This window comes from Sus scrofa, chromosome 18 (assembly GCF_054392235.1).
Source record: "Sus scrofa isolate SSC_HxYL_T2T_F1_AM1 chromosome 18, Sscrofa_HxYL_maternal_Yorkshire_Landrace_v2.0, whole genome shotgun sequence".
NCBI lineage: Eukaryota > Metazoa > Chordata > Mammalia > Artiodactyla > Suidae > Sus > Sus scrofa.
The window spans coordinates 46,891,652-46,913,915 of record NC_139400.1 but is presented as its reverse complement, the minus strand read 5'-3'; the positions used below and the strand labels follow the sequence as shown (position 1 = coordinate 46,913,915).

Here is a 22,264-nt window from a genome sequence, read left to right as displayed (position 1 = left end):
GCGGCCGCCACAGCAAGGGGCCACAGCCTGGATGGCTTCAAACAACAGAAACTGATTCTCTCACAGGGCTGAGGCTACAAGTCTGAAACAAAGGTACAAGCAGGGTCGGCTCCTTCTGGAGGTTCTGAGGGAGAATCTATTCCACACCCTTCTTCACCCTCCAGTGCCTGCTGCCCATCCCGGGCACCCCTTGACTTGCAGTCACAGCGTTCTAATCACCCTCCACCTTCCCATGCCCTTCTCCCTGTGTCACATCTTCCCCTTTCCTCTCATAAGGACACCAGTCACTGGATTTAGGGTCTGCCCTTACGCCAGAAGCATATCATGAGTCTTTCATTTAGTTACCTCGGCAAAGACCCTATTTCCAAATAAAGCCATTTTCACAGGGAGCAGGGATTAGGATTTGAACATCTCTCTTTTTTTAATTAATTAATTAATTTTTTCTTTTTTTATTACTTAATGGATTTTATTACATTTATAGGTGTACAACAATCATCACAAACAAATTTTATAGCATTTCCATCCCAAACCCTCAGTGCATCCCCCCACCCCCCAACCTGTCTCCTTTGGAAGCCATAAGTTTTTCAAAGTCTGTGAGTCAGCATCTGTTCTGCAAAGAAGTTCATTGCATCCTCTTTTTATATTCCACATGTCAGTGATAACATTTGATGTTGGTGTCTCATTGTATGGCTGACTTCACTCAACATGATAATTTCTAGGTCCATCCATGTTGCTAAAAATGCCAGTATTTCATTCTTTTTAATGGCTGAGTAATATTCCATTGTGTATATGTACCACATCTTCTGGATCCACTCCTCTGTTGATGGACAGCTAGGTTGTTTCCATGTATTGGCTATTGCAAATAGTGCTGCAGTGAACATTGGGGTACATGTGTCTTTGCGAGTCATGGTTTTCTCCGGATAGATGCCCAGGGCTGGGATTGCTGGATCAGATGGTAGTTCTATGTTTAGTTTTCTGAGGAATCTCCATACTGCTTTCCACAGTGGTTACACCAATTTACAATCCCACCAACAGTGTACTAGGGTTCCTTTTTCTCCACACCCTCTCCAATACTTATTGTTTGTAGACTTTTTGATGATGGCCATTCTGGCGGGTGTAAGGTGATACCTCCTAGTGGTTTTGATTTGTGTTTCTATAATAATGAGTGGCTCAATGCCTGAACATCTCTTTTGAGGGGAGCCAATTCGACCCACTACCGGGCTGGCCGTTAAGTTTGCAAACTTGAGAGTAGTGAACCATCCACCACATGTGATGGCAGATTGTCAGGGGGCCCCTGCAGGAGTCTTCAATACAGGAGCCACTGTGGCACAGTGTAAAGGGTGAGGGGCTCAAGGGCTGGCAGATCATGCCCCAAGTCCCTGGGCAGAGCTACTTCACCAGAGGGAGACTCAGTTTCCTTATCTCTGAAATGGGCACAAAAGCCCTACTTCCGGGTGTTCTTGTAAAGAGTCTGTAAACCACTCCATACAGTGTCTAGTCCATAAAGTGCACCATAAACACCCCCCCCTTCCCTGCCCCACATCCATTTGTCTGGTGACATGAGTGCAGTAGGGGCCTAGGCCCCTCTCTGAGGTCCAGAGGCAAAGGCTGCCGCAGGACCATCCGTCTCTGACATTATAGCACGTGTCAGCCACGGAGGACGTCTGGTCAACCAGAGGGTCTCCTCCAACGCCGAGTGATCTGCAGGGCCCAGGCCAGCGTGTCTAGTGACAAGTGCCTGATTTCTGGAGGCTGATTCTGTGGAACCCACACCCCACCCCGCACTGCCAGCCTTTCCAGCACCCCAAGAGGACTTCATACCCTGAAGAGCATTCAAGATCATTGCAAAACAACATAAAACAAAGCGGTGTCCTGGGCAGGTTTCAAGGCAGCAGCCTAGGCTCTATTAAACCCTGAGCGGGGCCAGAGACGCAGCTCAGAGGAAAGCTGTGGCCTTCCCTCCTGGCAAGACTGTGGCCGGATGGCTTCTGTCTTCCTTCTGAGGGGAGGGACCCGCCTGGCAGCAAAGCCCCCCACCCTCGCCCCGTCCCATCTAGGATGGTTCTCTTGGGTCCTGACGATGCTCCTGGATCCTGTTTGTCCCCTTAGAACACATAAGCCTTCCTTTTCCTGCCTGAGTTTTATGACTCAGGGTAGGACTTCAATTTCTAGAGGAGGTGCTAGAATATCTAGTCTGTGTACCAGATATAGCATTTTAATTCTTGAGCTATTAATTCTTCACGAATAAAGCTGCAAGCAGTACGTTTTTATGTGTCCCAGTTCGTTTTAACTTTTGTCATAAGACCTTAACACACAAAGGCATTAACTTTTGCTATCGGCGATGGGACAGGGAGAAGCCGGCGAGTTGGCCCCCCAGCATCTGGGGAACCCCGTTTCCACTTTCTGTGGAAGGAAGTTCAGCCGGCAGGCCTTTGCTGAAGCCCCCCCCTCTTGTTTTGGAGGCTGCTTTTTGGAGGATCCTCTGCAAACCCGTTTGGTTTTTTTTTTTCCCCAAAGGCAAAGGGCATGCTCACTCTGGAAGGTTCCTTTCCATTCGTCCTCCCAGGCAGGGCTGCTGGTCAGCTGAAAAGCAAGGAGGCGAAGGCCAGCGGAAGAGAAAAAAGTGTTCACTCAAGGCTAGAGGCTGTGTGAGCTTCGGGAGGTCCCTCCGTCTGGCTCTGCTACTTCCTTCTCCGCAGCAGCGTGTGCCTGCGGCGAAGATCACAGGGCTCAGTGGATGAACCTTGGGGGCCCCGGCCCTAATCGCTGCGCCTCCCTCCTCCCTCCCCCTCCCTCCTCCCCCCTCCCCCTCCCTCCTCCCCCGTCCTCCCTGGCAACCCTGCACACACCCATCCCTTGCAGATAAAATCAGCCTGGCGCCCCGCCCTCCTCCAACCTTTGCTTCCCACTGCATCTGGAATGCCCTTCTCTCCCTGGTCCACCAGCTAAGTCTCCTTCAGGTCCCCAGACCTGAGGCTACTCCCCGATGGAATACGGTTCACAGGGTCAAGGAGCCCCTCACCCGCCCGGGAGCTCCAGCAGAACAGGAAGGGTTTTCACCCTCTTGGGCCCAGGTTTGTGCATCACCTGATGCACTGTAAGTTTCAACAGTGAGTGGATAAGGCAGTAATACTCTGGCTCTTCCTTCTCTGACTTCCACGTCTCTGTGCTTCATCGCGAGAAGCTAAACCAGTATTTCCGGTCATCCCCAACCATCACCATCCCCTGGAGTCTTTTTAAGGATCAGAAATGACTGGGCCCCACTCCAGACCTAACTGAGGCGGCATTGCAGGGAGAGGATTTCTGGCATGTGATTTTTTTTTTTTTAAGGAAGAGCATTCACTTATTTACTTATTTGTTTAGTTATATGAATATAGACTAGTTATAGTTATGTATATTTATTCAATGGCTTATTGAATAAAAATTATTATTCTATTATTACTATTTCTGTGATGCTCACATGGTCCCAGATTTAGACTTTAGTCTGGCCCCTGTGTCCTTTCCACATGTCCCCATCACTCTTTGAAGAATTCTTTGCTTTCCTGTGTACAGGACCTTCCAGATTCATTTTGTAGGGTGTCTCTTACAAAGCACATTCTGATGCACATCTGGGTTTTGGAAGCCATCATGCCGTCAGTAGCCTCAACTCACCAACAGAGTTTGCTCTGATTCCAGGTCCAGAACCTAGAGCAAAACGCAGAGGAAGATTCTTAGGCAGGAGCTGGTGAAGGAAGCCCATTGTTCCCTAAGACTCTCAGGTAGCGTCCCTGTGGCCAACTGGCACACCAGGCACTGAAGCTGCCTTGGCACAGAGGCACAGATGACTCAGGTGAGCTACCTGGCAAAGGTTCCCAGGTGCCACCTGCCTAGCCACCTATGGATGGCAAATGCCTAGAAGTGCCCAAGGCAATGATTGAAGGAAACAGAAAGGAGGTGATACAGAGAAGGTCTTCCTGGAGAGGAATGTGTTTCTCAGGTAGAGAGACGTCGTCTTAACTTCATGGGTCTGCATGGGGCCTTGATGGTCATGCGGTCCGGGTCCTGGCCTCTGGGGTGTCAACCCCAGGAAATTTCCAGGGATGGAAGAGCTTGGCAGCTCCTCTCAAGGAGCCCTGCATGGTATTCCTCTGGAGGAGGCCAGGAGTATCACAAATGCCTTGCAATAAACAGCAATTTTCTTCTAAAGAATACAGAGCACTTTCACAGGTGGGTCATTTGTTTCCAAAAATTTTTTTTTCTTTTTAGGGCCATACCCACAGCATATGGAAGTTCCCAGGCTAGGGGTCAAATCACATCTATAGCCGTTGGCCTACACCACAGCTCACAGCAACGCTGGATCCTTAACCCACTGAGCGAGGCCAGGGATTGAACCTACATCCTCATGTTACTGCTGAGCCACAGTGGCAACTCCATGTTTCCAAATGATTTTTAATGCAAGAACATTTATACAACCTGTACAGAGACGAAAAAAGTTTTTTTATTTTTATTTCACTAAGGTTTCGTTGACACACAGTGTTTCTTCAATTTCAGTTGTGCAGCAAAGTAACCCAATCACACACATTTCCCTGTGCTGTAAGTAGGAGCCCATCGTCCACTGTTCTCAATGTTACAGTTCGCGTCTAGCATCCCTAAACTCCCTGTCCATCCCATTCCCCACCTCCCCAGAAAAAAGGGTTTAAAAAGACTCACAATTCTGTATTACCTTGACAACATTCCCACAATTCTAAAATTGTGCCAAGATGAGTTTTTTTTGAAAAAGACTCAGAGTCTGCCACATTATGGCAGATGGAATAAAGCCCCTGCCTGCCGATGTTCACATCCTGGTCCCCTGAGCCCGTGAATATATTACCTAATAACCCGGCAAAAGGGACCTGGCAGGTGCTTGGAGGTGGGAAGTTCTCTAGGATCATCTGAGGGGGCCTGTTGTGATCACAAGAATCCCTACATGGGAACAGAGATGTGGTGATGGAAGCAGAGGTGAGGGAGGAGGCTGGGGGAGAGAGAGGAACTTCCCTGCTGGCTTTGAAGGTGGAGGAAGGGGCCACCAGCTCATTTATAGAAACTGGGAAAGGTAAGAACAAAAATTCCTCCTAGAGCCTCCAGAAAGACTGCAGCCCTCCCGACTTCTTGACTTGAAGACCCACTTCAGGGAGTTCCCATTGTGGCTCTGTGCTAACGAACCTGACCAGAATCCTTGAGGATGCGGGTTCAATCGCTGGCCACACTCAGTGCTGTGGCTGTGATGTAGGCCATCAGCTATAGCTCCGATTCAACCCCTAGCCTCCTGGGAACTTTCATATGCCTCATGTGCAGCCCTAAAAAGCAAAAAACAAAACAAAAAAACGCTTTGGATCTCCGACCTCCAAAAGTGTAAGGTGAAAATTTGTGTTGTTTGAAGCCATTGCACTTGTGATTTGTTATAGCAGCAGCGGGAAAGTATTCTATAATACAGACACTAATCTTAAAATTCTTTTGTTGGAGTTCCCGTCGTGACGCAATGGTTAACAAATCCAACTAGGAACCATGAGGTTGGGGGTTCGATCTCTGGCCTCGCTCAGTGGGTTAAGGATCCGGCGTTGCTATGAGCTGTGGTGTAGATCACAGACCCAGCTCGGATCTGGCGTTGCTGTGGCTGTGGCGTAGGCCGGTGGCAACAGCTCCAATTCGCCCCTTGGCCTGGGAACCTCCATATGCCATGGGAGCGGCCCAAGAAATGGCAAAAGGCAAAAGGCAAAAAAAAAAAAAAAAAATCTTTTGTAACATTCTCCACATTGCTGTTCCGTCAACCAGTTTGCTTTTCCGTCATAACCTATTCCTTTTCCATGTCACGTTCCATCAACTGTTCACATGAAGAGCCAGCTCTCACCAGAAATAGTCTTTCCATTTCTTTCCCCACCACCCACGTTTTCGTGGCCTCTTCTGCTGCTGTTCTGCACTAATAAGACTCACTTGCTTGAGGTTCCTGCTCAACAAGAGCCTCACAGTCTTTCTAACACCTCCGGGGTTTAATTGAGCACCTATTACTATCCTTTTCCTGAATGTGTGTACAAATGCGCAGTCGTGAGCAGGTGCCACATGCGGCCTGTCGGCGGTCCCCAAGCTACTCCTCTGCAGATGGACATGGATTCCCCTCGACCCTGCAACACACCACCCTCGTCTGCAGTGGGCAAATGTTCCCCCAAATGAAATGACTGGCATCCCAAAGTTAACCTGGAAAACAATGCCTGGTTCAAAATCCACTTCTCCCTTTTACATGGGGCCACCTGGAAGGTGCGGTAGTGACAGTGGTTAGGTCCAAGCACTGGGCAGCAATGCCCAGGTAAAGCCCAACAGGTAGGCACTCAGTGTTCATATTACCTGCATTCTCCTGTCATCTACGATGATCCAATTTCGCCTCCACTCAGCAGAGGCCCAGAGACGTGCCCGCCTGGGAGAGGAATGAGCTTTCAAAGTCGTCAAATCTACATGCAGAATGGCCCTGATTAAATGACATGCTGTGGCCAGTCCCATGCTATGGAATAATCTCTCGAATCAGTAACTCCAGCGTGACTGCACCAAGGACAAATAAATAGAAAGTGACTCCCGTATTTACTTCCAAGCCCATCACACCAATGGCTGGTGAAACCTTAGCCAGACGGGGCTGTGGGAAATGTTTCAGCCCCTTCTCATTGTTGACAGTGTCTTCTTTCTTTCTCTGTCAATCAATCTGCTGTGCCCACGGGACACTCCCTGGTCGCCCTCCAGTCTGTCCTGGATGGCTTACCCTTTTGCTTGGGCTTCAAATCTAACAGGACAAGGGGCTCTTTCTCTCTGGTTTAATTGCTCCAAGTCCGTACTTTGCAGGCCCCGTGCTCAGGAGCTCTAGCTCTCCTGGTTGCTCCAGGCTACTGCACACATCCGTGTGGATATAGATGCTGAGATGCAGGCCTGCGAGGTTGGCTTCCTCGGAACCCTGGGATGGCTTCATGCTCTGAGAGGCTCTCTTACCCTGACTGCCCCATCTGTCTGAGCAGCACTGTGTCTCTGGGAGGAATTTTCTTGGCTTTAGATTTGCGTTGGGAAAAACTTCTGGGCTGAGTACAAATTGGAAAAAACCCTTTGGAAAAGAAAACATCGATTTTGTGCTGCTGCTTGTATGTTGACATCAAGCCTGCCCAGGTTGCAGCCATGTGGGACGTCACTGTTTTAACTCTTCCATGTCTGGACCTAAGTGGACCACTCTCAGATCTATCAAGTTTCAATAAACTGAACCATACTGATCTGCTTCTTGGATTAGGAAATCTACCTGAGGTTGCAGTTTACCCTGAAAGCCCTTGGTTACCAAAAAGAGGTTTTTTAATACAGGCAGTGCTGGAAGAAGAGAAAACAATATTTCCCAAACCAGAAGAAATCTGAGGGATTTTCAAGCAGGTAATATCCACTCACGGAAGCCTTTCTTCCCGTTTTGATTTATTCTAAAGGAATTAGTACCTCTTGGGGTAGAGATTAGAGAGACTCACTCACTGAGGTCTAAGCCCAAACCATACCTGGTTCAAGGTCCTTGCAGCCCCTCCCCACCAGGGGGGGCTGCATGAGAGGTGGCTCAGGGCTGCGCTGGGTCTTGTCAGCCAGGCCAGGCGAGGCTCCCTTCCTGCGGAGGAAGATGGATATTGCCAGGAGGCGGGAGTGTGCTTGGAATCGTTGGTAATGTCCAGTGCACCCAGAAATTTCTATCTGCTTTTGATGAACCCAGGAGTCTCCTGTTAGCTGTGCCTGACACGTGGGGACCCTGGCTGGATGGATCAGAGCCCAGGAATTCTGCACTCCCGGGAAAAGTTGGCCACAGAGAAGAGCCTCCCATTTGAGGGCAGGAGTTGCTCTCCCACGACGAGCCCACTCTGAGGGAGCACTTGGCTGACAGCCCGTGACAGTGACCCCACGGCACCTGATCTGGCTAGAGGCTCAACATCCACAAGCTAAAAGGGCCACATTCTCTGTGGGCTTTAATCTGGCCACCTCCCCAAACCTATCTTTGCAAACCAGAGCACCTGGGATAGGAAGTGCCCCCTCCCACCAGAAATGCACTATCATCTGCCATGGACCCCAGCAGAGGCCGGCCAGACCGGAAACTCTGTGGATGCCCAGTCCCTGTGGCCTGACGGCACAGGAGCAGCAGGATGCCTGGACACCCCTTGGTCAGCCGGGCTGCTAAAAACACTGGATACAAATCATGGGGGCTTCTGGGGCCCCACTGAGGCCCCCTCTAACCCAGCCACACCAGCTGTGCCAAACCCAGAGCCAGGTCAACGAGCATTGGGTACAATTACCACGGTCTTCCCAGCAGCTTGCCCCATTCCCACATCATGACCCCATTTTGCCAGTGGTCAACATCCCTCAGCAAAGACATGCTCTGCCCTCCCTCCCCTGCCCGAGAGCCCCCTATTCTAGCCACCACGGCCTCCTAATTCATCAGTAAGTTCCTTCCTTAGCTGCTTTATTGACAATCTCAGCCCAGATGTGACCATTGGTGTTGGACAGCATTGCCCAGCGCCCTACAGGCTCCTGTGCTGCTCTGGACACTCCCCTGCCCATCAGGAGATTGTGGGCAGTTTCCCTCAGAACCCCTAGGACATCTCGATGAAGCTGCAAGGCCTAGAATGGATGTCTGATGAATGAAAAAGGGACTGTAAATTCAAAAGCCTCATTTTAAGTGTTGATGTCCTCCGTGACCCCAAACCCTTTCCAACTGTGCCATCGAGTTGCTGCAACGATGGACTTGTGCTTCCCAGAGATGCGGAGCCAAGAAGGAAAGAAGAAACGAAGCAGGAGCTGGCAGCACACAATAGCTGGGGGCCCATTGGCTGAGCTGTAATCTTTCCGGATTAAAAGCCCAAAGTCTGCAAACACAGGTTAGGCAGGGACTGTGGAGTTAGCTGTAGGTTTCTGGCATGGTCCCAGCTTTCATTCTGAGTGATGGTTTTTCAGTCCTTATTACATTAAAGACTAAAATAAAAAGCCTAAGGAAGGAAGAGGAGGCCAGACATGGACCGATGACAGCGTGGCCTGGACGAAGGATGGCGATGAGTCCCTAATCCAAATCTTTGCACCTGAGGTCGGGAACCTAGAATGCAGGAAGAAATCATGCTGGGTCGCGTCTCCAGGGCTTGCTACAGGGCCTCTGTCGTAGGGCTGGGAGACAGGCTGCTGAATGCTGGAACCACTGCGGCCTCCAGAGCGGAACTTGTAAGGGGTCGGTCCAGCGGAGCAGAGTGGGCTGTGTCTAGGGAGGGGCTGCCACCAACACCTGCGTGAGTCAAAAGGTCCTGTTCCCCACACCCCCAGAAAAGGAGGCCTTGGCCTCTGCCTATGGCAGCCTGGACGTGGGTCTGGAGGCCTGAGGGACTGGCCCTTCAGGAGGTTGCCTGGGTTCGAAGGGCCAGTGAGTGGAGGAGCAGCAAGACCTGCTCCAGCCACACACGCCTCACAGGGGTTTCATCCCTGGGTGGGGGGGCTCCAGGCCACACAGGACATCATTTGCCCCCAGCACCAACCCGGAGCCAGGTTTTGTGGGGTCCAGAGAATATGCAAGTTGGGGAGCCTTTTTAGAAAATGCACACAAATTTACCCAAGCAAAATTAGGTACAAAAGCAGATAATTATCTGGACGTGAGGCTTCCCTAGCTATTTAGTTTTGTTTGCATCACAGTACATTTGGCTCCAGGCATAGGTATCATCATTCGCATTTTAAAGGTCCTGAGATTAAGGCCCTAACTGGTGTAGTGACTTGCCCAAGTTCAGACATCGCACCGAGCTAACTAGGATTGTAACTCAGATCAGTTCCCTGGAACCCAAATGGGTAGTAACATCCAGTAACCTCTGATGGTGGCAGTGATGGGGTGCCACTGTTCTAGAAAGACTGCTTATCTACTCTGCATCCTAAAGCGATTTATGCCATCAGCCAATTTGGTGGGCGTGTTTTGTGGGGCAGGGCAGGGCCCTGGGGTGCTAGCGGTAACGGAGACAAGAGAGGCGGATAGAGAATGAATGCCTCTCCCACCAGCACCCCTGGCCATTGAGCTCTGGTGTGGGAAAGAAGGTCACAGAGCAATATATTGTATTTTACTGGCTGCCCCAAAGGCCTCAGGGAAGGAACCACGTGTGTTTAGGAAAATAACTTGGTAAGCCGTTAGATACGGAAGATAAGGCCTGTGGGCTCAAGTTGGAAGAAGACTATGAAGAGGTGGCTGCAGCACTTTAAGTTGGGAACCTGAACACTAACAGAGGCTAGAAAAGAGGAGGGAGAAGAGGGAGGAGGGAGAGCGAAGAGGAGGTAGGGCAGATGTGGCAGGAAGCAGAGCTGGAAGGGAAGACTCCAGAAAACCAACAAACTAAGCTATGAGTACTCACTGTGTACCATTGGGTTTTTACAGTGCAAATCTCCGTATCCCCGAGGTTTCAGGAAAGCTGGACCACACACATGGCCTTGAGAGCATGGTGGCTGTGCGAGTGAGGATGTGTGTGCGTGTGTGAGACCGTGTAAGCGTGAATATAAGAGCGTGTGTGACGGAAGCTGGGTCCCGCATCTGAATTAGATATAAAAACCTAACGGAAGGAAGTATAACGGAGGAGAAACAAGAAATCTGATGCCGGGGGCTTTACCAGGAGCCTGCCTTGGCCTTGGGTAGGTGGGGGTGTGACGTCATCTCTAGGTCAGGAGGGCAGACTGGTCCCCGATGGCATCTGTGTTACAAAAGGAAAGTAGCACGACAGAGCCCGCCTGTGCACCAAGTCCCATGGCTGCGCCACACACATCATCTCTTGGGGATCTTCCCCCAGTCATAGGAGATGTGTGTCCGTCTCTTTATCTGTGTAGACAGAGATCTCAAGGCTCAGACAGGTCAAACCACTTGCCAAGAGCAGTAACATTAAGAACAGATTCATCTAGGAGTTCCCATTGTGGCTCAACAGTTAGCGAACCCGACTAGCATCCATGAGGACGTGAGTTCTATCCCTGGCCTTCCTCAGTAGGTTAAGGATCTGGTGTTGCCGTGAGCTGTGGTATAGGTCGCAGATGTAGCGGCTTGGATCTGGCGTTGCTGTGGCTGTGGTGTAGACCAGTGGCTACAGCTCCGATTGGACCTCTAGCCTGGGGACCGCCATGTGCCACAGGTGCGGCCCTAAAAAGACAAAAAAACTTAAAAAAGAAAAAAAAAAAAAGAACAGATTCATCTAAGGTCACAGACCTTCCTGATTCCACGGCTTCCTCAGTCTGGCTGTGATGTTCCTTTCACTTTGGTCCATTTCTAGACCCATTCACCCAGGTTTCATGGTGGGGACTAACAGAACGCTGGACTTAGACAAGTTTAAGGCAACTGGCTGACAATCACCAGGTCCCCAAAAGGCAAGTACCCTCTCTGTTTCCTCCCAGCTTCTCCTGTTCCTTCCCTCTTGCCTCTTTTTCCTTGTTGGGTTGTTCATGGAAGCCAGTGGAGTATTACTGACCCAGTCACCCTCTGTCACGTCTCATGTGGGGACACTCCTCCTCCTCGTTGCCCAGATTGTCCCTGAACTGTTGAGCAAATGTGTGGACGCTGCTTTCAAGTGTGATCTCACTTTAAGTGAAAATGCTAGCAACAGATACCTATTACCTGTGAGTGTGTGTGTGTGTGTCCGCCTCAAATTGAGAGAAAACTATTTTAATGGAATTGTTTCAATAGATGAGGTCTTTTAAAATTTGACTGTAAGTAAAATACTGGGTCGTGCCAACTAATTTTAATGTGTTGGCCATCTGACTGCCACCAAGACACAGCTGTCAGGTTTTTTTTTTTCCTGGTGAAGTGTGAAATAGCTGTCAAGTCAGCTCTTGGGTGATAACAGGCATCCAATTATCACTAAAAGTGGAGTCTGGTCCCAGGGATCTGCCTGTCCTCAGAGATTCAAGGAGAATTCCATGTGCTGGTTCAGCGAGGCCCATACATCGGGGAGACACAAATCAAAATGGTTGTTTACCACGGGCCTCCTAGGTGCCAGCCCCGGCAAAGCATACGCTGCATCTGTAATCTTGTCCCAGCTGCAAGGCCAAGTGGACCCCACTGTTATCCCCATTTTACCGACAAGGAAATTAACACCCAGCTTCTAAGTGTCTGGGGTCAAATTTCGAGCTGTTCACAAACAATCCTGGTCCAGTTATCCAGTTCCCCTTCCTGAAATGGGGGGGAACTGTACTTCCCTGCCCCCTGGATGTTGGTAACCCGTGTCCCTTCCAGGTGGAAGTGGTTTCCTCATCTTCAATTGAGGAGAAAGAGTATCTATCCCATAACCTGCTAGGAAGATTATATATGTGTGTGTGTGTATGTGTGTATAAAATATATAGCATAGGGTATGCTATATATCCCATAACCTGCTAGGAAGATTATATGTGTGTGTGTGTGTGTGTGTGTGTGTGTGTGTGTATAAAATATATAGCATAGGGTATGGCACATAGTAAGGACTTATTAATGTTGGCTGTTGTCATGTTCATGAGATGCTTATGTGATGCTACTCCTTGAGAATCTTCAGCATCTTCCTGTTGCATAATAAGTCATGGCCAAATGTCTCACTATGCATTCCGGGTGTCACTTCCTCCCTGATGTTTCTGCCATGGTTCAGGATGCTCTGCTGACAGCCTACCTTACTGAGTCCCTGGGCTGCCTGGGGAAGTTGGGAAGATGAAGACAGGAGCCCGCCCTGAGGAGGAGGGGCTCCTTCAAGTAGCCCAGCCTCAGGAGTCCTCTGTTAGGACAGTGGCTGCCTTAGCCAAGCCCAGGCCAGCAGGAAGCACACAGCTACTGGAGCTATTGGATGCTATGTAAAAGCCATCCTGGGAGTTAGTATCGGACATTGTGCCTGTTGTTGAAGGCACAGTAAGGTTTCCTTACTGTTTATAGCATAAAAATATGTATAAACTGGGGGTCTCGTTCTGGGCAGGATGGAGTAAGCCCCTTTGACTTGCCTCCCCTGTAGCACACAGAGGACAGATCCAAGTAGCACTGTAGAGTCTTTGAAAACAGAACTGACGTTGAAACCACGGTCCACAGAAGGCAGGTCAGGACTTGAGGCTGGAGCTTAACCAGATCAATTGCCTGCTAATGCAAAACAAAATAAAATTCAACATTCTTTTTAAGATTTAAATCAAACATAGCTTCTCAGAATATAATGTTCAGATGTCTAGGATACAATTAGAAACTACTCAGTGCAAAGAACCAGAAAAATATCAACGTATTGGGAAAGGGCCATCAAGAGATGACACAAATGTTGAAATTATTTGATAAAAATGCTAACTCAACTATTATAATTATGCTCCAAGAAGCAAGGGGGAATTCTCTTGAAATGAATGGAAAGATAAAAAAATTAAGCAAAAAATTGAAGCTATAATGAAGAATTAAATAGAAATTTGGGGGAACTGAAAAATGCAATAACTGAAATAAAACATTCATAATAGAATCAATAGCAAAATAGAGAGGAGTCCAGGAACTTGAAAACAGATCAATAGAAATTATCCCATCTGAACAAAGGGAAAAAAATGGCAAAACAAACAATGAACAGAGTCCTGGGGACACATGGAACAATACCAGAAAGTCTAACATTCATACGGTCAGTCTCAGAAGGAGTAGAAAAAGAGCATGGTGCAAAAATTTTATTTGAAGAAATAATGGGTAAAAATACCCCAGATTTGGTGAGATACATAAACTTACAGATTCAAAGAGCTCAGTGACCCTTAAATAAGGTAAACCCAAAGGAATCCACGCCTAGACACCTCGTAAACTGCTAGAAACTAAGACAAAGAAATAAATCTTCAAAGCAGCCTGAGAAACATGGTGCTTTATTATGCTTCGTAGAGAAATGCTGATATGAGTCATTGAGGGTTTCACATATACAACAATGGAGGCCAGAAGGAAATGGAACAATATTTTTTTTTTAATGAACAACATTTTTTAAATGCTGGAAGAAAAACTGTAATGCCAGAATTCTTTATCTGGCAAAAAAAAAAAAAAAAAAATTTTTTTTCAGGAATGGAGATGGAATAAAGATATTCTCAGTTAAGGAAAACAGAGAATTATCCCCATTAGATTCGCTCTAAAATAAATCTTAAGGGAATGCTTTCCCTCTGACACTGGGAACAAGGCGAGGATGTTCTGGAAATGGAAAAATTATAGTGAGGGGGCATAAATCCATGGTTGCCAGGGATTAGGGGTGGGGCGTGCGTGACTACAAAGGGGGAACACGGAGTTTTATGGGAGATCAACTATTCTGCATCCTGCTGTGGTGACTCCATGAAACTGGACCTATGTGGAAACTCAGAACTGCTACTTCCAAAAAAAAAAAAAAAAAAAAAAAAGGAACCTGGAAAAAGAACTGGGGTTGGGTGATGGAGAGACAAGGAGAATGAACCGAAGCTTCCCCTCACCTCCTTGAATCGTTCAAATCCACCCACCCACCAAAGTTCTGAAGTTCAGGCTCCCTCCCCTGAAAATCCCTCCCCTGAATTCCCATGAATTAAACTCCTCCTTTTCCTGTTACAAGAGCTGAACCCGGACCCAAAGAACAAAGCTTCTCTTTCGTTTTTTCAAAACTGAGTTCTGGAGCATCTACTGCGGGTCTGGGAGCCAGGGGGTACAGATGTAAATAACAGAGGTTGGGTCCCTACCCTATGGCACTAAGGTCTAATGGAATAGGAAGCAGGGCACAGAAAACAGTCAAACAGTCACATAAATCAGATGTCGATGGGGCTAAACAGAGACTAAAATAGGAGTTCCCATTGTGGTTCAGTGGTAATGAACCCAATGAGTATCCATGAGGACTCGAGTTCAATCCCTGGCCTTGCTCAGTAGGTGAAGGATCTGGCCTTGCTGTGAGCCCAGGTGTAAGTCGCAGACGAGGCTGGGATCCCACGTTGCTATGGCTGTGGTGTAGGCTGGCAGCTGCAGCTCGGATTCAACCCCTAGCCTGGGAACCTCCATGTGCCACAGGTGTAGCCCTAAAAAAACTAACTAAACAAACAAATAAATAAAATAGAGTGATGAGCTGGGATCCCTGAACACATCTGCTCTTGTATCTACTTGGGGGCTGCTGTCGGCAAGGATTGAACCACTCCATTCCTCATTCCCTCATCTATAAAGTGAGGCTAATAATAATAATACCTATCTCCCAAGGGTGTGAGAATTCTGAAAAAAAAATGTCTATTCCATGGGGTTTCTATACTGCTTAAACATTGTGTGTGATCAGTAAGTATTAGCTACTCTAATTATTAGCCGTCTCAGAAGGACTGTATTTAGAACTGCTTCCTGCTTCAGATGTCCACTGAGCAGACAGGAATCCCTCCCCTCCCGCACCAGTGGCTTTGTATTCTTTTCCCATATATCAAGGAATTGGGGATTTCATGAACTCAGCTTGCAGCCTGCTAAGTCAGCCTCTTCATTAAAGGCATATAACCTTTTAAGAGCACCGTCTTCTTGGGAGTTCCTGTTGTGGCACAGCAGATTAATAACCCAACAGTATCCATGAGGATGTAGGTTTGATCCCTGGCCTGGCTCAATGGATTAAGGATCTGGTGTTGCTGTGAGCTGTAGTGTAGGTTACAGATGCAGCTCGGATCTGGCATTGCTGTGGCTGTGGCCAGCAGCTGCAGCTCCAGTTCAACCCCTAGGCTGGGAACTTCTGTATGCTGCAGGCATGGCCCTAAAAAAAAGCACTGCCTTCTCCATAGGGAGAGTAGAAAGCTCCTGGGATTAGAAAAACCTGAAGGCTGGCTCCGCCAGTATTTGCTGTGTGACTGTGGGCAAGTAGCTTAACAGCTCTGAGCCTCATTTTTCCAATCCATATAATATGACCAATCACACATGATACTCAGAGTTGAGATAAGGTCAGCAAAGAACCTTTCATTAGGGTAGCTATTTTTGTTACTATTAAGTCATGTAATTCAGAATCTAGGCAAAGGTTTATTCTGGGAATTGAATTAAGCAAACCATTTGTGAGAGCAGGATACACAGCCCTGAAGTGGAAATAATTGATGGGAAGACAACTCCACCTCCATCCTGTCATTGTGCAAGACAGTGGGGTCCCCAGCCATGAGGTTACCAGAGGGACAGAGCATAAAGGACCATTAAATAGCAGTGCCTGACTACCTCACTTCCAGGCTGGAAGTGGGAGAGCACTGACCTGCCCCAGGCCACAGGCTCCCTTGAGACTTCGGCTGGGTCCCCTAAGTTTTGTGGTATCCCTGGACTTCTGTAAACACTTGTGAATCCCCCACGAACAGTTACTGTGACCAAGGGAGGGGCCAAGAGCCACCTCAGTGAGGGACGGGCAAGGTGGGTCTGGACATGGCTGAGGAACAACGTCAAAGCAAACAGGAACGGGAGTTCCCACTGCGGCTCAGTGGTAACAAACTGGACTAGTATCTATGAGGATGTGGGTTCAATTCCTGGCCTTGCTCAGTGGGTTTAGCATCTGGCATTGCTGTGGCTGTGGCTTAGGTTGGTAGCTGCAGCACCGATTCGACCTCTAGCCTGGGAATTTCCATATGTCACAGGTGCAGCCCAAAAAAGACAAAAAAAAAAAAAAAAAAAGGCAAACCAGGATGGTCCCTTCCAGGAACAGGTTTCTCATGCTGTTTTGTCATTTTATCACTGTTTTGTGGAGCTTGCTATGCATGGATTGAGTCCTTTGCTAGATTGTGCGTTTGTCTACATGTATACACATGTGTATGTCCATGCAGAGATGCAGCTGCTTATGCATACATACAAGCATGCATGTGTATAGACACATATTATACACATATAAAATATATGCAGATATATTTTCCTCCAGTCTGGAGCTTGTTTTTCATTTTCCTAAGAGTGTTGCTTAATGAGAAGTTTTTAATATTGATGGACTACAATGTAGTATTTCTTTTATATTTAGTGCCTTCTTGTCCTGTCTGGAAAACGTTGCCTCCCCCTAAGTAGAGAGTATATTCTGCTGTGTTTTCTTCTAGAAGCTTTCTGGGTTTAGTTTTTATTTATTATTTATTTATTTTTGTTGATTTTTTTTTTTTGCTTTTTAGGGCTGCACCAGCATCTTACGGAGGTTCCCAGGCTAGGGGTCCAATCAGAGTTATAGCTGCCGGTCTATGCCACAGCAACACAAGATCCGAGCCGTATCTGTGACCTACACCACAGCTCACAGCAATGCCAGATCCTTAACCCACTGAGCGAGGCCAGGGATCGAATCCACAACCTCATAGTCGGATCTGTTTCTGCTGTGCCACGAAGGGAACTCCTGGTTTTAGCATTTACATTAAGATCCATCATGCATCTTGAATTCTTTGTTTCTGTGTGGTAAGAAGCGTGGGTCAAGCTTCTTTTTTTCCACGGATGTCCTGTTGCTCCAGCACCGTCTGTGGAAAAGACACTTCCCTTGGCCATATGCAGGTGCACTCACTGCACCTGGGGGTCGGAGTGCCTTATCCCCTCCCTTCAGGTGCTCAGCGGATCTCACGTCAGCACTGCATCGTCCCCATGACTGCAGCTTCACAGGAAATCTGGGAATCAGGGAGTGTCAAGGGCTCCAACTTTGACTTTCTATACTAATGTCCTGGCACATCGAGGTTCTTTGTATTTCCACATAAATTTTAGAATCAGCATGTCAGTCTCTACCAAAAGTGTGCTGGGATTTTTCTTTGATACTAGACTTATTTTTAAGAGAAGTTTTAGGGTTACAGAGAAAATGAACAGAAGGTACAGAGTTCCCATGTGCCCTCTGGCATCCAGATTCCCCTATTATTAACATGTTGCAATAATGTGGTACACCTGTTAGAACTGATGAAACAACACGGATACACTATAATTAAAGTCCATAGTTTATGTAGGGTTCACTCTCTGTGTTCTGTAGTTCCATAGGTCTTGACAAAAGCTTATTATCATGTACCGACCATTAGAGGATCACTCAAGATAGTTTCACTGCCCTAAACATTCCCTGTGCTCTTGGTATTCATCCCTCCCCACCCCAGCCAATCACTGCTCTTTTTACTATCGGTATAGTTTTGCCTTTTCCAGAGTGTCATATGATTGCAACCATATAATATGTAATGTTTCAGACTGACTTAAACTTAGCATGTTGCATTTAAGTTTCCTCCATGTTCTTTAGTGGCTCAAGCCCTCATTTCTTTTTATTGCTTAACAAAACTGCATTGTATGGATGTGCCCACTTTGTTTAGTCACCTAGTAAAGGATATTTTGGTGGTATCCTGGTTTGGGCAATTAAGAGCAAAGCTGCTGTAAATACCTCTGTGCAGGTTTTTCTGTAGATAGATGTTTTCAACTTATTTGAGTGGCTATGTTATGTGATTTCTTCTCTCCTGGAATCCTTCTGTGATAAGGAAAAAAGGTTTGTTAAGAAAAGCAGGAAAGTTACGTTTAGAAGAAGAAGTTTTTGTTGATTAGAGTGACTTACTGGGCCTTTGAAGCTGCGGATGGACAGCCTGCGGGCATTGCTAGTGGGCCGGACATAGAGAAACCACCTATTTTATTATCCAAACCAGGACACTTGGGAGGTTAAGAAGGACACTCTTAACTGCACTGGTATAATAGATATCCTCTGGTTTCATTCCCTATAAACCTAAGCAGATGTTCCCCCTTTTAAAATGAAGCCAAGAGGTAGCTAAATTGATGTGTATTAAAACAAAAAAGCAGAAACCACAGCAGGAATGCTAAATTTAAAATGACGGATGATAACATTTAAAAAAAAAGGAATTCCCATTGTTTGTGGTGCAGTGGTTAACGAATCTGACTGGGACCCATAAGGTTGCAGATTTGATCCCTGGCCTTGCTCAGTGGGTTAAGGATCCAGCATTTCCACGAGCTGTGGTGTAGGTCTCAGATTCGGCTTGGATCCTGCGTTGCTGTGGCTCTGGCATAGGCCGCTGGCTACAGCTCCGATTAGACCCCTAGCCTGGGAACCTCCATGTGCCATGGGTTCGGCCCTAAAAAGACCAAAGACAGGAAAAAAAAAAAAAAAAAAGAAATGTAATGGACTTGGATGAGCGTTGCTTAGGGGAAATAAAGGAACCAAGTCTCTCTGGGTAGATTCGGGAAATGAGAAGGGGACAGCTGAAATATGCAAGAGGGGAGAAAGATCCAGGTTTCACTGCAAGCAGAAAATCACAGTCTGGGGCAACCTGGGGAACTATCTGACTTTTAAGAATCCCCACTGAGATTGGGAATGTGGCTGGGAATTACACAAGGAAAGACCTCGCAAAGGATAGGAAGCACAAGGCCCAGCTGACACCCATGTTACATGAGAATGTCAAAGGGCAGGGGTCACATCATTCCAGCTGAACGCCCTGTAGCCACTGCTCCTTGCAGCAGAGTTCTCCCTTGGGGCCTTGGTCAGAGAGACAAAGGTCACTGGCCTTGGCTTCTTTGGCAGCAGTCAAAGGTAAATGGTAACTCAGGGAGGGAGTGGTGACAGAAGGTAACAAGTCAAAGCATTTCTCCATTTCCAGTTTCAATATCCATGGTGCTGGCACTAGAGATCCAGTGATGAGTGTGACTGTCCTTGCCAATGGCCTCGAGAAGCCTGTGTGTCCCTATAGGGGCCTCTTCCTCAGCAGAGCTGGCCAGGAGACCCTGCAGTGTGTTGGACTTACCTCTCACAATACTGACTTACTAAATTAAAAAAGAAAAAGACGAAATAAAGAAAATTAAAAAATCAGGAGTTCGCATTGTGGCTCAGTGGTTTAAGAACCCAACATGTAGTGTCTGTGAGGATGTGGGTTCAACCCCTGGCCTCTTTCAGTGGGTTAAGGATCTGGTGTTGCCTCAGGCTGTGGCATGGGTTGCAGATGTGGCTCAGATATGGTATTGCTATGGCTGTGTCGCAGGCTGGCAGCTGCAGCTCTGGTTTGACCCCTAGCCTGGGAACTTTCCTATGTGCCAGGTGTGGCCTTAACAAGAAAAAAAAAAAGAAGAAGAAAATGAGAAAAACAATAAAGAAAAAATGAGAAAAAGTACAAGGTGATAAAAATGAAAGAATAAAGCAAAAATAAAAATTGGGAAATAAAGCTAAAAGAACAAAGAAAAAATTTAATTTAAATAAAAAGGAAAATTTTTAAAAAGAAAAAGAAGAAAAAAATGAGAAGTGGGGAAAATAGAGGAAGAAGAAAAATAACCAGCAAAGTAGACTGTGACATCAGTGAAACATGTATGTGGTTTTCATCCCCAGTTCCTGGCACAGAGCTTCTAAAACCTCAATTCCTTAAAATTCCTTATAATTCCTGAGTGATGGGGTGAAGGAACATATTTCATTATTCATAATAAGCTCCTTTCAATTAGAACAAAATTTATGTTAATTAGGTGACTGGTAGCTAAGGGCCCCTAGGTAGCATCTTAGGTAGTTGACCTCCTAGGATGGTGGCAGGTTGCCATAGTAACCAACCATGTGATTAGTGCGTTGGAACTTTAAGTCTCATCTCACCACCTAACTTCCAGGGAGGGAAAAGGGGCTGGGGATTAATCACCAGTGGTGAATGATTCAATCTATCTCGCCTGTAAAGAGCCTCCATAAAACTAAAGGGTTAGAGCTTCTGGGTTGGTGAAGGCATCCAGGTGCCAGGAGGGTGATATATGCCCAAACTTCACGGGAAAAGACGCTTCTGAGCTTCAGAACTTTCTCATCTTGCTGTATGTAGCTCTTCTTTTGGATGTCAACTAATCTTCCATAATATACTTTACAATAAATCAGGAATAATAAATAGTTTCCCTGCATTCTGTGAGCCATTATAGAGAATGACTGGCCCTTGAGGAGGGAATCCTGGGAACCCCAATTTGCAGCTAAGTCAAACAGAGGTGGGGGAACCTGGGGGCTCACTCTTTGCAACTGGCAACAAAAGGGGGGCAGTCTTGTGGAACTGAGCCTTCAACCTGTGGGGTCTGCACTCATACAGAGCAATTAGAATCAGAATTGAATAAAAGTATAGGACACCCACTTAGTGTCCATAGATAACAGGAGAACTGCTTGGTGTGGAAAACCCACACATTTGGTGTCAGAAGTACTGTGAGTAGAGAAAGAGTATTGTTTTATAAGAGAGAAATTCAAGAAGAAGAAGAAAGCTAATATTGGTGAAAATCCTTCAGGTGACCCAAAGCCAGCCCCCTGAGAGCTAGAAGGACCAAAATCCTAGAGGCAGCCAAGGATTGATATAGATGCCTGGAATTCCATAAAAACTGCTCCTGAAGAGGTCATAACAAGAAATGGACCTGTCACTGCTAGGGGTAACCTCAGGTAGCCTTCTTACTTTACTCTCTTACTCACACAACAAAGTGGGGGGAACCCGAAGAGTTTTGTTCATGTGGATTCATGATCAATATTCACTTTATTAGAAATTACAACCTGTAGGATGCTTCAGTGGCCTTTTCATTTCTGGTTCAAGAAGCTGTAATCCACTTGGCCTTTAAATTGCTCATAATGTTGACACCCTAAACCACTGAATCCCACTTTCTTTAAACTCTGAATAATTGATCTCAAAATGATGCCACAACTTAATTGGCATCATGATACTATATGAAAATCTTCCATTGGATAAGACACGAGAAAGCATCTTATTAATTTCTATACAGCTGAGGGAATAACAGCTTTCATCATGTTTTCATTTCTTATGTGCAGTTATTTACAGATTCTTCCCTTCGACAAGACAGAGAGCTTCCTATGTCCATTTGGGTATCTTTAAATGTAATGGTTGCATCTGTAGGTCGAAAGAGCAAGACTTCTACATTCTTTCTTTGCGTATTTAATAGGCATTTTATTTTAAACAGTTTTAGGAGTTCCCGTCGTGGCGCAGTGGTTAATGAATCCAACTAGGAACCATGAGGTGGCGGGTTCGATCCCTGGCCTTGCTCATTGGGTTAAGGATCCGGTGTTGCTGTGAGCTGTGGTGTGGGTCGCAGATGCCGCTTGGATCCCGCGTTGCTGTGGTGTAGGCCAGTGGCTACAGCTCCAATTAGACCTCTAGCCTGGGAACTTCCATATGCCACAGGAGCAGCTCAAGAAAAGGCAAAAAGACAAAATAAAATAAAATAAAATAAAATAAAAACAGTTTTAGGTTCATAGAAAAATGTAGTGGAAGGTCCCGAGATTTCCTATACATTCCCTGCCCCCCATCATCATCTCTCAAGAGTGGTACATTAGTTACAAATGATGAACTTACATTGACACGTCATTATTACCCAGAGCCCAGGGTTTATGTTACAACATTTCATTCTTGGTGTTGT

General features: G+C 46.8%; 1 long non-coding RNA gene across 1 annotated transcript; it reads right to left on the bottom strand.

The window, feature by feature from the left end:
• Nucleotides 1-437: 437 nt before the first annotated feature.
• LOC110257555 (uncharacterized) lies at nucleotides 438-6,488 on the bottom strand. The gene is made up of 3 exons (XR_002340333.2): nucleotides 6,358-6,488; nucleotides 3,652-3,684; nucleotides 438-2,709 (listed from the first exon to the last, which is right to left on the bottom strand). It is a non-coding gene; the product is annotated as an uncharacterized LOC110257555 (long non-coding RNA).
• Nucleotides 6,489-22,264: the final 15,776 nt, after the last annotated feature.